General features: G+C 42.9%; 1 protein-coding gene across 3 annotated transcripts in view; it reads right to left on the bottom strand.

Moving 5' to 3' along the window:
- Positions 1 to 15,553, bottom strand: part of LOC126198470 (cytochrome P450 4C1-like) — a 130,184-nt gene extending 114,631 nt beyond the window's left edge. For 2 of the 3 annotated variants that reach the window (XM_049934816.1, XM_049934818.1), the window contains exon 1: positions 15,428 to 15,553. The gene's annotated coding sequence lies outside the window, so the exon portion shown is untranslated. Of the gene's footprint in view, positions 1 to 15,424 lie in introns of all 3 variants that reach the window. The other variant, XM_049934817.1, reaches the window with a different exon arrangement.
- Positions 15,554 to 16,257: the final 704 nt, after the last annotated feature.

Below are 16,257 nucleotides of genomic sequence, written 5' to 3'. Positions count from 1 at the left end.
GTACATTGCTATCCACCCTATCCAAAAGATCATTTATATAGATAGAAAACAACAGCGGACCTACCACACTTCCCTGGGGCACTCCAGATGATATCCTCACCTCCGATGAACACTCACCATCGAGGAAAACGTATTGGGTTCTATTACTTAAGAAGTCTTCGAGCCACTCACATACTTGGGAAGCAATCCCATATGCTCGTACCTTAGTTAGGAGTCTGCAGTGGGGCACCGAGTCAAACGCTTTGCGGAAGTCAAGGAATATGGCATCCGCCTGATACCCTTCAACCATGGTTCGCAAGATATCATGTGAAAAAAGGGCGAGTTGCGTTTCGCAGGAGTGATGCTTTCTAAAGCCGTGCTGATGCATGGACAGCAACTTCTCTGTCTCAAGGAAATTCATTATATTCATAGCGCAAAGAAGAATCTATGCAGAGTTTGAAACATAGTGCATAAGTGCATAAATGAGTGCAACTTTATAGTAACGTCTAATTTCCTGGGAAAATCTAGAAGTATATCAGTATGTTCCGTGGCCGTGCGGTTAAAGGCGATGCAGTCTGGAACCGCAAGACCGCTACGGTCGCAGGTTCGAATCCTGCCTCGGGCATGGATGTTTGTGATGTCCTTAGGTTAGTTAGGTTTAACTAGTTCTAAGTTCTAGGGGACTAATGACCTCAGCAGTTGCGTCCCATAGTGCTCAGAGCCATTTGAACCAGTTCCCTTACTGCAAGAACACGTGTTGTCAAGATGCAAAACCTCACTTCGTAAATCCTAACACCTGTTCATGAATGAACCTGAAATAAAGTATGCTCTCGAAACATATTCAAGGTTAGCTTGAAGCCTCGAATTTGTCGCCAACACTGACTTACCCTGTACTAGCTGTAATAGTGCAGTCAACGAAGGAATGTTGGCGGAAAAATCATGGAGACTCCAAATTTTGCAACGTGCTAAGAGGGAGTGTCGTGAACAACATATTAAAAAACCTGAACGGTGGGGAGTGTGGGATTAGGAGGGGCTGCGGGTTAGGCGTGGAGGCTTTTAAAGGTCACTTTGTTGCGTTTTTCTCGCATAAATCGAAATCCGCGGCTCCTAGAGAAAATGTTTCGCAGTACAAAATTACACTGCATTTCATTTCTTACAAAGATGTCCCATTCTTTTCTTCTCTGTGGCTAATAGTTTCCGCGTTGCAGGGGACAGAAAAACTGCAGATTAGTAGAAATACTGTTTTAATGGGTAGGATTCACATTCATCTTTAAACGAAGTATATGGAATGTGTGCACAGCATTTAAGTGCAGTAGAACCGTATTAAGAGATAAACTGTGTCCCAGAGGTGCAACCAGCTGAAGAGCGGTGTGTGTAGGGTGGAGGCGTGGGGTAAGGTAGGTCGCCACACTGTCTTCATATACTTCCGTCCTTCAACAGCAAGCTGAAAATGCAGCAAGTGATTCCCCACTATGTCACAAGAAACTGTTATTATAGGAGTTGGCAACCGTTATCTTCCGAGGGGCCAAACGATATGTCCTTCTTGCTAATGATAAATAGGTGGAAGAGATCTGTCGCCATAGGGATGTGGACAGACAAGGAACAGGTTAGGTGACACAAGTGCACTTTAAACATACAGGGTGAGTCATAAACGACTATACAACTTTGGAATGATACAGAGATTTATTGAGATAACTTACAGAATCGGTAGAGGAGCCATTCTATAGCAAGCAACCTGAAGTTTGATTAACGTAGTGCATCAGTACCCAATTCCGCCACCGTGAGCGCTAGTATAGTGCATAATTAAAATGGCTACTTTCGTTGGTGCGGCGCGTGCTCGCTGGGTGTTTTGGTTTCACGAAACGAGCTGTGCAACAACTGTTCGGCGTAAATGTCGCACCGAATACGCTATAGAACCTCGAAACAGACCTACAGCTTATGTGAAAAATCGAATCTACGCTGCCATTGCACAAGTTACACCCGATTTTGTGCAACGAGTGTAGGACAAAATTGATTACCAGTGGGATGTTTGCCGCATCACAAATGGTAGTCACATCGAACCAAGTGCCCCTCTACATTTTTATGTGAAAGTTGTTTGTTACAAAATGACACATCTAGCGATTCTGTAAGTTATCTCAATAAATTTCTATATCATCCCAAATCTGTAAACTCCTTTCAGACTCACCAGTTACTTTACTCGACGTGTTGCTGAAGAACTGCTACACTGTTGACCACTTGTGGCGGCCGTGGCTAGGTATAAGCAGAAGCCTGATACGGACGTGAGTCTAAGTACACCGAATGTTTGCCGGTAGAGGTAGCTGTCAACAGTCTGGTGTAACGTTTGGCGCCCTCTAGGAACACGAAACTAATCTCGAGCTAGCCCAGGTGCCCATCAACTATAATTCCATCCTGGGGTCCTGGAGGCTCTTCATTGGTCTGGTCATCCTGCTCGTGGTGATCTTCAAAGCTCCGCTCGTGGCATGCGCAGGATCTTCACTGACGCGCCAACTCCTGCACCGTCCGTAAGCTAGACTGGTACAGAAATAACGACAGTATGTCTCACGAAACTGTGCCGACCCTTTACATCGCACATTATGAAACATTTACATCTACACCTGCATACATACTCCGCAACCCACCATATGGAGAAGGGTGCCCTGTATCACCACTAGTTGTTTCCCTCCCTGCTCCACTCGCAAACAGAGTAGGCCTCCGAAAGAGAACTAATTTATACAAATCTTAAGTTGATGGGCATTGCGAAAAATGTACGTTACCGGAATAGATTCATTCTGCAGTCAGCCTCAAACGCCTTTTCTCAAAATTTTCTCAACAGGGCTCCTAGAAAAAAAGTCTCCTTTCCTCCAGCGATTCCCATTTGAATTCTTAAAGCATCTCCATGATACCTGCGTGTTGTTCGAACCTACTGGTAACAAACCTAGCAGCCCGCCTTTGACCTCCTGCTTCGGTGTCTTCCTGTAATCTGACCTGGTATCGACCTCAAATACTCGAGCAGAAGTCAAGAATATCTCGCACTAGAGTCCTATCCGAGGTCTCCTTTACAGGTGAACCACCCTTTCCTAAAATTATCCCAATAAACAGAAATCTGTCATTCGCCTTCCCTATTATGGCCCTTAGATGCTCATTCCATTTAATGTAGCTTTGCAACGTTACGCCTAGATATCTAATCGAAAGGAGTAGCACATTACGAATGCTGTATTCGAACGCTATGAGTTTGTTTTTCCTTCTCAACTGGCTTAACTTAACATCCCACCAGTACATCTGCACACTGCGTCATCAGTAAATATTTATTTCCCACAAAATGTGTTAACACTGTGTGGAATGCACATACTCTTTGGCTTGTGCCGTTTTTCGCGCGGATACACAGGGTCGCATGGGTAATCGGATGTGGCAATGTTAGTTGAAGAGGTGGGACGGAATCAGTGTACCCCAACTGTCTGCGACTAGTGTAAACCATGGAATAGTGCAAAAGTGTTCAGATGTCTGCGAGCCGTGTAACTGAGGTGGGACGTGGGAACCAGCCTGGTATTCACCTAGGGGGATGTGGAAAACCGCCTAAGAACCACATCCAGGCTGGCCAGCACACCGGCCCTCGTCGTTAATCCGCCGGGCGGATTTGATCTGGGGCCGGCGCGCCTACCCGAGTCCAGGAAGCAGCCCATTAGCGCGCTCGGCTAACTTGGCAGGTTATGGAATGCACATATATACTAATAATATTAATGTGGCGCAATCGATTTGGATCAAGTTATTAAGTTAGAATAAAATGTGATACCTATGTGTAATGGCTGAGTATTTTGGGATACATTTTTGTGATGCATTCTTTTGTACGAGCTCTGAAGAAAGTATATAATAAATCGAAGAAATTTCAGTATATTTAATAGTGTTTATTCGATGACATTATGTAGTGTACCTAATGTGGTGACCCCAATAGTGAGCGAGTTTGCTGGCCATCGGAACCATCCTAACGTTCTGTGGGTGCCTGCACATCCCAAAAATCTATAACGAAGCGTCAACCAGCAGTTCGTTAGCCGTGAGCACGTGAAGAGAGCACAGAATTTAAGATGGGGTATCACCCACACATGTGTACACCATGCACTCCCTCTTGTCTTCCGCATCCGTTTACATTCCCCGACGTGGATCCTCTACCATTTTATCAAATTCCCTTCCCTCCTCACCCACGCTGAACACCTACACGTCTCCGATACTATCCTTAAATTAGATTCTGGTAACCTCAATGTCTTGCCTCTGATCACCAATCCTGGTATGCTGCTGCGCCTTGACAAACATATCCCTCGATCCCTGCACCTACACACACTCCATGTCCTATCTAACTCCATCGTCAATCAACTCCCTCTCTCAGACAATGAGATCTGCTCTCAAATTTATCTCTCCTACCAACTTTAACCCTTCCCCACCTGCCTCATTCCACATCAGGGCTCCTCTCTCCTTTCCCCTCTCCATCCACCCCTATCCCTTTGTTCTTGTACCATTACTCTCTCCGCCATCATTAGTCCTCCTCACTCTATAGCCTTCCCACTATCCATTTCACCTTGAGTAATACATTTTTATTTTATTTTCTTGCAATATCAGTTTAAATGAATGTTTTCCGCATTAGTAATAAGAAAGTGGTACATCGTCGCAGAAGATGGCAAAGATAGGCTTTTAAAATTATCATTATACGAAAGAACAATGTCAGGAGAATATTCGATTTTTTAACAACTTTTGTTTCAATCTCGTTGGTAGTACTTAAGTTTTAGATCTCATACGAAAAGGGTGTGTAATTTTTGCTTGTGTGTCAACAATATCTGTAGTAAATGCTACGTGTGATAAAAGTGCAAAAGAAAAAATGTATATTAAGAGTTATCATAGATGAAGAATAGTTTTATTTATTACGATTGTTGCAACAAGACGACGCCACCAGTCGGCTGATAACCTGAGAAGAATTCATTATTAGAATACGCCGAGAAAGAGTGCAATCGAATTTATTTATTACGCCAACACTGTTCACAAGCATGACCTTCACCTGCAATCATAAGAAGAGGCAGTAATTTCTTCCATCTTGCAATATATATATATATATATATATATATATATATATATATATATATATATATGTGTGTGTGTGTGTGTGTGTGTGTGTGTGTGTGTGTGTAATAATCAGAAAAATTGACTTTTTGTTAAGCAAGTTTGCTGTAAAATACGGTTTGTGTGACTTCAGTATCGGTACGTTGCATTGTATTTTTCTTAGGTTGCGAGGAAGAATTTGTGCTTTAATTGCAGTACTGCAAATTTCATGGCGATTCATACTCTTTGTGTTAGCTGCTGGGCTGCCTCCCAGCACGGTTATATCGACCAACAGAACTAACACAACTGGCGACAGATTTTCCAGGACAAAGTGATAGTTAAACATCAACAGATTTTTTCTAGCGAATGTTAAATGAACATACGCAATAATTCTGTCATTATTCTGTAAAGGAAAACCAAATTTTTATCTGTTTCCGTATTGCATGGATACGAATGCCATAAAAGCCATATTATATACACTCCTGGAAATTGAAATAAGAACACCGTGAATTCATTGTCCCAGGAAGGGGAAACTTTATTGACACATTCCTGGGGTCAGATACATCACATGATCACACTGACAGAACCACAGGCACATAGACACAGGCAACAGAGCATGCACAATGTCGGCACTAGTACAGTGTATATCCACCTTTCGCAGCAATGCAGGCTGCTATTCTCCCATGGAGACGATCGTAGAGATGCTGGATGTAGTCCTGTGGAACGGCTTGCCATGCCATTTCCACCTGGCGCCTCAGTTGGACCAGCGTTCGTGCTGGACGTGCAGACCGCGTGAGACGACGCTTCATCCAGTCCCAAACATGCTCAATGGGGGACAGATCCGGAGATCTTGCTGGCCAGGGTAGTTGACTTACACCTGCTAGAGCACGTTGGGTGGCACGGGATACATGCGGACGTGCATTGTCCTGTTGGAACAGCAAGTTCCCTTGCCGGTCTAGGAATGGTAGAACGATGGGTTCGATGACGGTTTGGATGTACCGTGCACTATTCAGTGTCCCCTCGACGATCACCAGTGGTGTACGGCCAGTGTAGGAGATCGCTCCCCACACCATGATGCCGGGTGTTGGCCCTGTGTGCCTCGGTCGTATGCAGTCCTGATTGTGGCGCTCACCTGCACGGCGCCAAACACGCATACGACCATCATTGGCACCAAGGCAGAAGCGACTCTCATCGCTGAAGACGACACTTCGTCCCTCCATTCACGCCTGTCGCGACACCACTGGAGGCGGGCTGCACGATGTTGGGGCGTGAGTGGAAGACGGCCTAACGGTGTGCGGGACCGTAGCCCAGCTTCATGGAGACGGTTGCGAATGGTCCTCGCCGATACCCCAGGAGCAACAGTGTCCCTAATTTGCTGGGAAGTGGCGGTGCGGTCCCCTACGGCACTGCGTAGGATCCTACGGTCTTGGCGTGCATCCGTGCGTCGCTGCGGTCCGGTCCCAGGTCGACGGGCACGTGCACCTTCCGCCGACCACTGGCGACAACATCAATGTACTGTGGAGACCTCACGCCCCACGTGTTGAGCAATTCAGCGGTACGTCCACCAGGCCTCCCGCATGCCCACTATACGCCCTCGCTCAAAGTCCGTCAACTGCACATACGGTTCACGTCCACGCTGTCGCGGCATGCTACCAGTGTTAAAGACTGCGATGGAGCTCCGTATGCCACGGCAAACTGGCTGACACTGACGGCGGCGGTGCACAAATGCTGCGCAGCTAGCGCCATTCGACGGCCAACACCGCGGTTCCTGGTGTGTCCGCTGTGCCGTGCGTGTGATCATTGCTTGTACAGCCCTCTCGCAGTGTCCGGAGCAAGTATGGTGGGTCTGCCACACCGGTGTGAATGTGTTCTTTTTTCCATTTCCAGGAGTGTAATAACGAGGAACAGAGAATTAAAAGGACCAATTTATCCACCAACGGAAGAGTTAAGTGAGCTACTTGATTACGCAGAGAAGGTAGGAAATTTGCGCAATACGTTGCATGATTACCCTTATTAGCGCCTCTCTTCCCGTATTTCTCTTTCTTTCCTTTTTCCTCACCGTTTCCCTAGTAGGAAACTTATTAATGTAAAGGACTCAAAAATCATACCAAACTTTAATTCATCAGTCTAGTGTAAATTATTGCGAAATTTACAAACATTTGTGTCATAATACTATTCGATAAATTGACAGGAATTTATCGAAACGCGATTTCACAGGAAATTGCAGGTTTCAGGTGGCAGATTTATTTGAATAAAAATTTTCTACTGATTTTCACTAATTTTTTTGGTAATTGTAAGCACGATCAAAACGGCTGACCAAAAATTACCCATTGTTGATAGTAATGAAGAACGTGCAGTCGGCCAAGATGGTGGTGATTTGCACGAAAGATAAATGAAAACGAAGCGTAGCTAGCAGAAAGCTGACATACATCAGAGATAGATGTAACAAATGTCAGCAGAGATACACAGACAAACTATCACGATACCACGATTACTATCGATGAGTCTGTTTCACGGATCTCCCGAAGCGACATATCGCTGCTAAAAGAAGCAGAGGAACAGGAAACAGCATGTATTTTGACAACATAGGACGTACACAGATTATTATCGGTAATTCGAATATTAACATGCAAAGTACAGCTGATAGCAACGATAATAGTACCACCAATGAGCTGTTGCAGCTTAGTAACTTGAACAAAAAATGTAGCGATTTGTCACAAGGTTTTTCGGATTTCAAAAGAGAACAGATTTCCAAAACAGTGTCAAACCAAAATTCAATGATCCGACAGAAAATCTACACACAGAGATACCTGAAAATTTGAAAGAAATGAGAATACAATTAAAAGAGGAGGTTATTTCTGACGTTAAAGAAAGTATTGATGTTTTGAACGAAAAGGTAGGTCCAATTAGTGACAATCAAGAACACGTAGGAAGTGGATTAAGGAAAATCACGAAAACGAATAATAGCATAAGAGCAAATCAAAACCAAATGTGTAATACTATGAAGAGAGAGACCACTGCTATCAACTAGCTACACAAGGACTGTGAAGGTTTACATTCGTAGTAGAGGAGATAACGCAAGAGTAGAAAGCTTGGAATTAGAGTCTGAATGTGCCAAAAGAGAAAGAAGTCAGATAGGGTTGCTTAGACATAGGCAGTTTTCCACGTATTCTACATCAACATCTACATGGATACTCTGCAAATCAGATTTGAGTGCCTGGCAGAGGGTTCATCGAACCACCTTCACTATGCTCTATTATGTCGTATAGCGCATGGAAAGAACGAACACCTATATCTTTCCGTACAAGCTCTGATTTCCCTTATTTGATCATGGTAATCGTTTCTCCCTATGTAGGTCAGCGTCAACAAAATATTTTCGCATTTCGAGGGGAAAGTTGGTGATTGGAATTTCGTGAGAAGATTCCGCTGACACGAAAAAAGCCTTTGTTTTAATTATGTCCACCCCAAGTCCTGTATCATTTCAGTGACTCTGTCTCTCCTGTTTTGCGATAATACAGAACGTGATGCCCTTCTCTGAAGTTTTTCGATGTAGTCTGTGGTGTCACCGCTAGACACCACACTTGCTAGGTGGTAACTTAAATCGGCCGCGGTCCTGTAGTACATGTCGGACCCGCGTGTCGCCACTGTGGGATCGCAAACCTAGCGCCACCACAAGGCAGGTCTCGAGAGACTGAGGAGACCTCGTCCCCAGTTGTACGGACAACATAGCTAGCGATTGGACGTGCAAAGCCTTGCTCTCATTTGCCGAGAGATAGACAGTAGAATAGCCCTCTGCTAAGTTAAATGACGACCACCTAGCAAGGCGCCATTTGTATCAGTGCGAATAGCTTACGAGTATGCAGGAGAGATGTATTCCAACAAGAGAATAAAGTTAAGTATTAAAAAGGCTACGTATTTTTCTTTAGTGCATTTATAAGTCTCATGTTCCAGACTTCACGCCCGTCTGCGTTAGCCTTGCGTGCCCTATCGGCTACAGCATTGTGTCTGGGCTGTATGGTCTAGACACAACATAGTCCGTCAGTCCTATCTGTTAAGGATCCCACACCGCGCAGCACTATTCTAAAAGAGGACAGAAAAGCGTGGTGTAGACAGTCTCCTTGGTAGATCTGTTACGTTTTCTAAGTGTCCTGCCAATAAAACGCAATCTTTGGTTAGCCTTTCCCACAACGTTTTCTATGTTTTCCTTCCAATTTAATTTGCTCATATTGTAATTCCTAGGTATTATCGAATTTACGACTTTTAGATTTGACAGAAGATTTCAGGAAGAGAAGTGGGTGAGACATCCATATGGCTGAATTTTATGTAAATTGCTTGTTCACCACACTCGTTTGATTTTTTTCTTGAACTGTTTGTATACATGTACTCTATACACTACAAACCAGTCTGGAATGCATGGCAGAAGGAACGTTACATTGTGTCAGTTGTTTGGGCTTCTTCCTGTTCCTTTCATGTATGGAGCATGGGAAAAATGTTTAAATGCCTCTGTGCATGCTTTATTTAATCTAATCTTATCCTCACCATCATTATGGGAGCAATATGTAGGGGGTTGTAGTATATTCCTAGAGTCCTTCGACAGATGGAAAGCGGGTGAACCTGGTAGTTTTTATCATTGCGTTCCGCAACCTGTTTCCGAGTAACTAGACAGAAGCTCAAAAGATAAGATTTGTTGTTGGTTGCGCCCAAGGTGATGTTCTTTTGTGGGCCACTGAAATGGCAGAACGTTGTCACAGTTACGAGCAATCTCACCGTGCTTTCTTGGACAAGAACTGGTCGGAAGCCGTTCAAGAAAGATTAAGACGTAAAGTCACTAACCCGGTTCCATTTCATAGCAAGCATGGAAGCTTAGAGGTTATTTCGAAAAGTATTTAAATAAAACCAGATATTGGACCAATCCCATATCACAGGTAGGTGTACTGAAGATATTAAAGAGCCGACCTCCGCCACACATAAGGAAAAAATTACTAACCGCACCGGAACACGACACTGAGTGCTTTTTGTCGGTTGATTTATGAAGAGGCACCATGGCAACATAAAGCAGCAGATAAGCAAACACCTCAACCCGTCTTTGGGAACCAACCTGTAAATAATAATGTTACTGCACAACAAGCATGACAACCATATCCGACACAGTATATACAAAAAGGGAGTGTATATGGTAATGGAAGTGGGAAAAATAAAAGATTTAAGGGAGGGTACCAGAACAACAGCAATAAGCGAACTACGATCCGCGAGTGCAAGGCTATCCGCCGCCAGTGACACACACTGTACAACTCGCTGAAATTACTCCGGCTATCGAGGTCAGCGCTCGTGCACCGTGAGAAATCTCCAACCGGTCGTAGTGAGACCCCACACTGCTGACCAGGTAAGTAGTGTGGGCAATACACTTATAAACACATGTTTTGTGAGCTACGGCGAACAAGGTTACATGAAAGATGATTTATATCGCCATGAGGAGGAAGTTCAGGAAAACTAGTACGAAGAGCAGGTACAGGCAGTTATAAAGACAACTATATTTGACATGTAAGTACACTTAGTTCTAGACACAGGCTCAAGCACTAACATTTGGCAACTCAGTTTTTCCAAGAGTTAAGGAAAAGAGGTAAAATTCCCAAGTTCCCAGATGGCCATCGGAAACAAAAAAAAGTAGTGAAGTTACACACAATTATTTCATTGAAAATAGTTCACTGTCAAATGTAATTTCCTCATCATTGACAAATTAAATTGACATAGGACGTGGCAAACGCTTCTTCAGTGCAAACGAAAAGGTATTTTCTGTCGATTCAATAAAAACGTCAGACAAGGCCAAACAGAAGGAAGAGTCTGATTTTATAGTTCAATTTGTATTTCCTACTGTATTATTTGTAAACACTCACTATAATGAAAAAGTGCCAGAATAAGATGTAAACTATGAAATCGTAGAGCAAAAGGTAAGTGAGTCCAGCACTTTAAATGAACAGGAGCAACAGGAATTTACAGATCTGATGTCTAAGGATGCACATGTATTTGGAAAACAACCCAGAGTTTTCATGGATTATCAGTACAAAATGGATGTTTACACACAAGAAATTTTTTGTGTTTCGACATATCCCATTCCTTGGTCGAAAAGAGAGGCAGTACAATAGGAAATCAATCGAATGATTAAATGGGGAATCATTCAACCTTCCTTTTCACCTTATTGTATCCCCATATTGTCTGTAAGTAAACCACACGGATCAGGCAGATTGTTTCTGGATGCTCGACGTATTAATAAGATCCTAGTACCATTTCGAATCAGGCCTGACAACCTGGGCGAACAACTGTTGAAGTTCCATAATACCCGGTATTTTACCACATGGGACCTCTGAGGGTCATACTGGCAAATCCAACTCCATCCAAAAAGTAGAAAGTATACAGCTTTTGTGATGATGGTAAGAAGCTTTGTATTTTCTTGCTGTAATTTGGTCTAAATATAAGTACAGGTGTATTCATCGCAGCGTGAGATGAAGTATTAGGACCAGAGCTACTTAGCAAGATTATGGTCTATGTTGGCGACTTGTTAATCGCCACCCGCACTTGGTCAGAACACATTCAGCTGATTGAGAAGATTTTACAACGTTTTTCAAATGGTTCAAATGGCTCTGAGCACTATGGGACTTAACATCTGTGGTCATCAGTCCCCTAGAACTTAGAACTACTTAAACCTAACTAACCTAAGGACATCACACACATCCATGCCCGAGACAGGATTCGAATCTGCGACCGTAGTAGTCGCACGGTTCCGGACTGAGCGCCTAGAACCGCGAGACCACCGCGGCCGGCAAACGTTTTTCAGAATACAGGCTGACAGCCAATTTAAAAAATTTTGTCTTCGGCAGAGAGAGGGTAAAATTTCTTGGTAACTTTGTCTTCGAACAAGGTATCCTCCCTCATCCTAAGAAACCCGATGCCAAACACCTAGGACCAAGAAACAGCTTAAAGCTTATTTAGGATTAGTGTCATTCTTCCGTAAGTTCATACTCAAACAACTGATGAACAGTGACGCCCTGCTTAATTTATTAAGCAAAAATAAACCACGGCTATGCGATGACAAGTGCCAAGAGGATTTCAGTGATATTAAAGAGACATTATTGAATGCAAATATACTTAGTCACCCCGATATGGAGAAGAGCTTCTGTCTGTCCACACTGCACAGATGCCTCCTCGCAGGGTTTGGGGGCGTGTCCGTTCCTGATGAGAGAGGAAGATGGCAAGATACTGTCAAAGGTAATTAGTTTTGCTAGCCGCACATTAACTGAGGCAGAAACTTCATGCTCTGTATCAGAATTAGGAAGTTTGGCAGTAGTCTACGCATTCAAAAAATTTGAGTACTTTTTATGCTGTAAGAGCACAAATGTATATTGTGATCACCCATCCCTTTCATTCTTGTTGACATGCAGATTACTGCACAGTAGATTGGCAAGGTGGTGGTGTCTATATCTGCAAGAATTCAGCTTCGAAATTATTTATATCAAGGGCAGTCAGAACATCATTGCCGATGTCCTATCAAGGTTACCTGAAGGTCTAGATGAATTTAGTGAATTTTTGGAACAGGATTGTGAAATAAGAACTCCTCTTATGCAAAGTAAAGTACCGCAATCTGAATACAGTAAGTTTTGTAAACAAATGAAAACCATGCAACAACAGGACCTAAGATGGAGCAAGGTCAAAAAAGCTAACAGAGGAAGGCAAAAAACAGATACAATTGTGGTACAGGGCATATAAGGATTGCAAATATCCTGACTCAGACCAATAGTGCGTTTGTCTTCCTGTGAAGTACATTGAAGTATGGGGACACTATGGGGTAAATAAATCTATCGAGGAGATAGGTTAATATTGTTACTTTTCAAATTTGAGACGACGAGTACTTCAAGTACTATGAAAATGTATAGTGTGTCAGAAGGCAAAAGATTTTAACTCTTCCAAAAATATAGAGCTTCGCCCGATTTTAAATAAGAATCCTCTAGATTTAGTGTCTCTAGATGTAGCTGGCCCCTTTCCAAGAGGTAAGGGTGGAGTAAGATACGTAGTAGCACTATATGATGTTTTCACAAAACATGTTACTGTGTACACTGTACGTAGTGCAACAGCGAGCTCCATCAGGAAAAGGATCGAAGAAGATTGATTGCCACGAGTGATACTTACTGATGATGCCTCATATTTTATAGGACAGAAATGGAAGAAGTTTACGACATCACAGGATATAAAACACGTCTTAGTATCAAGATTTTTCAACCCAAAGTCTGGTCTTGACATAGTTCACTGTATTCTGTCGGTGCAAATAACGTTCAAAGTAGTGTGAATAAATTGATGAGAAGTGTAAAAATGAAAACGTTATGGTTATTGTGTAATGTTCTTAAGTTTTCCTGTTTCATTGGATCGGCTCAAAATACGTACAGTATTTCAGATGAGTAAACACCATTATGAATAATGCATACTATTATTTATAATAAAAATGACTCTAAATTCTTCAGTCGGTTTACTATGGCACGTTGGGGATCCTCTGATGGGTATTACTATTAACTTAATCTGGAGTAAAGTTTTCTTTTATTTATTTCACAAATGGATATCATGAACTTGTTTCAACAGAAAGGTGTTCTGCTACAGAGAAAAGGAACCTGAATGACTCATTAGAAGGTCTAAGACCAGTACCTTCTAAAATGCGTCCCACAACAACTAGTTTATTACCAACACAAGTTGTCCTAGTGGGGACTCCGTTTTGTGCACTTAGTAACAGAAAAACCGTTTGCAGAGTTTCAAACTGAGGGAGTAACATCGTCAATGGGAATTAGTTTGTAAAAATTGTAAAGCTTAAGTTCAGTATGGAAATTCCGAAAGTATATGGAGCTGATGATCTGTCAACATATACCCAGGATGATGTGGAGTGTTTAAATAACTGTGTTATGCCGGAAATAAGAGGGGACCGAGCGAGGTGGCGCAGTGGTTAGACACTGGACTCGCATTCGGGAGGACGACGGTTCAATCCCGCGTCCGGCCATCCTGATTTAGGTTTTCCGTGATTTCCCTAAATCGCTCCAGGCAAATGCCGGGATGGTTCCTTTCAAAGGGCACGGCCGACTTCCTTCCCCGTCCTTCCCTAATCCGATGAGACCGATGACCTCGCTGTCTGGTCTTCTTCCCCAAACAACCAACCAAATAAGAGGGAAAACTAAAATTCCCGAATGCTCTCAGCTAGAAGAACTGCAAGACGGAATAGAACTAACTGATAAAGCCATAAAGGAGGTAGTTTACAGGAAAAAACTAGGTATGTATTGGAAACCAAAAACATACCTTCCTTGTACTTGTCAAATTACTGGCTGGAGAATGAAATATATAATTCAGATGTAGACATAACTAATACCTTGAAATTTTTGCTGGATGTTATTAAAACTACAAGAAACAAAAATAAAGAAATAGTTATTTTCTGTGTGTAAATGTATATGCCAACATTAATAAAAGTTTTTGTTCAGGAGTATTTGCTTTCATATTCTCTACTCTGTCAAACATCCTAACAGGATCTCTTATCATACCGAAATAATACTGATACGCAGTATTTACAAGAGGCGTCAGATTCCGTTTCTGTGAGGAAAATGTTATTTCACCACAAATATAACAAAAGTTATTTACCATATTTACACATTTTCGTGGCATTTTTACAAATTTTACACTAAAAAAGCACTCGCGAACCAGAAATTCTGCATTAATTTGAATAGAAACTACATGTAATTCACTGTGTGTGCCTTTTGCATGTAGAGAACAGGGAAAAATAGAGTGGGACTGACCTTGAAATGTAGTTGAAACTAAGTAGTTGAAAGTGTAGAAACCCTCGCTTGTTACCTATATGAAATGGCCCACAAACCCACAGTGCAGGAGACAGTTTCGTCCTATTCCCCTACCCCAGACTGAATGCACCAGAGCTGTTCGCCTTCGTGTATACGAAACGCTTGAAACGGATTTTGGTCGCCTTTTCGATCACGTGAGTGTATATGTTCACCTTGCTGTGTGCTCTTGTCCACAGTACTACTCAAAATTGGCAGGGAACTGTCCTACAGCTGCCGCCGGAAGAATTGCCTCCTATCGACCTACAAGTGTGTAGCTGCTGAGGAACTTGTACACAGATACGTGGTAAGAAGAGATAGGGCAGCAGATTATCACTGAAATATTGGAAGGTCAATACACATTGCCACAACTGACGAAAAATGCTTCACGGCCCTAATTAACATATCAAAATTATCATGGAAAATAAAAAGAAAACATACTCGTAAACAGCAGATCATAGTGCGTCACACGCACTGGGAATTGAGAAAAATCATTGTAATAACACAACTACCTGAAAAACTGATCCCAGAAAATGTCACCAGGACAGCGTGGCGGCAGCTGCTGATGCGTTCAGCTCAATGCGCAGCTACTGACTAACTCACTCTTACGTCCCAGCCTACCTCCCCTCCTCCCCTCCTGCTCGTCGTCCGGTAGCTAGCTCTTCAGATGTGATCTAGCCTGTCGCTAATAGTAAGCAAAAGAGAGCTTAGTGAAATCCGTTAATAATACATAACGCGTGACTCCACAAGCTCCCGACTGCGAGATCGCAGCAATTGCAACATCGTAAATGGCTGCAGATAAATTTGCACTATCGTATCAGATTAATTGTTTAACGTCCGCAGCTCGTGGTCTTGCGGTAGCGTTCTCGCTTCCCGCGCACGGGGTCCCGGGTTCGATTCCGGGCGCGGTCAGAGATTTTCTCTGCCTCGTGATGACTGAGTGTTGTGTGTCTTTAATCATCATTTCATCATCATTGACTCGAAGTCGCCGAAGTGGCGTCAACTATAAAGGACTTGCAAAACGACGGCCGAACTTCCCCGCATGCGGCCTCCCGGCCAACAATGCCATACGATCATTTCATTTCAGTTGTTTAACAATTTACAAGAGTCAAATAGATCGCGTAAGACATTCGCCATCACCTTATGAAGAGTCTTCTTCATAATAAAAACATATTTTCAGCGTTTGTGAATCACATCTAAATATAAATTTGCGCCACAAATAGATTATCCAAGGTTTTCTATGCACTGATGTTTGAGAACACTAGCACTCTCCTCCAACGCTTCTACCTTAGCCAAACATACCTGGCAGAAAAAAAGCCTTCGGATCACGCATACGCACACA

The sequence above is a fragment of the Schistocerca nitens genome, chromosome 8 (assembly GCF_023898315.1).
Source record: "Schistocerca nitens isolate TAMUIC-IGC-003100 chromosome 8, iqSchNite1.1, whole genome shotgun sequence".
Taxonomy (NCBI): Eukaryota; Metazoa; Arthropoda; class Insecta; order Orthoptera; family Acrididae; genus Schistocerca; species Schistocerca nitens.
Note: the sequence above shows the minus strand (reverse complement) of the source record. Positions and strands in the feature narration are given on the sequence as shown.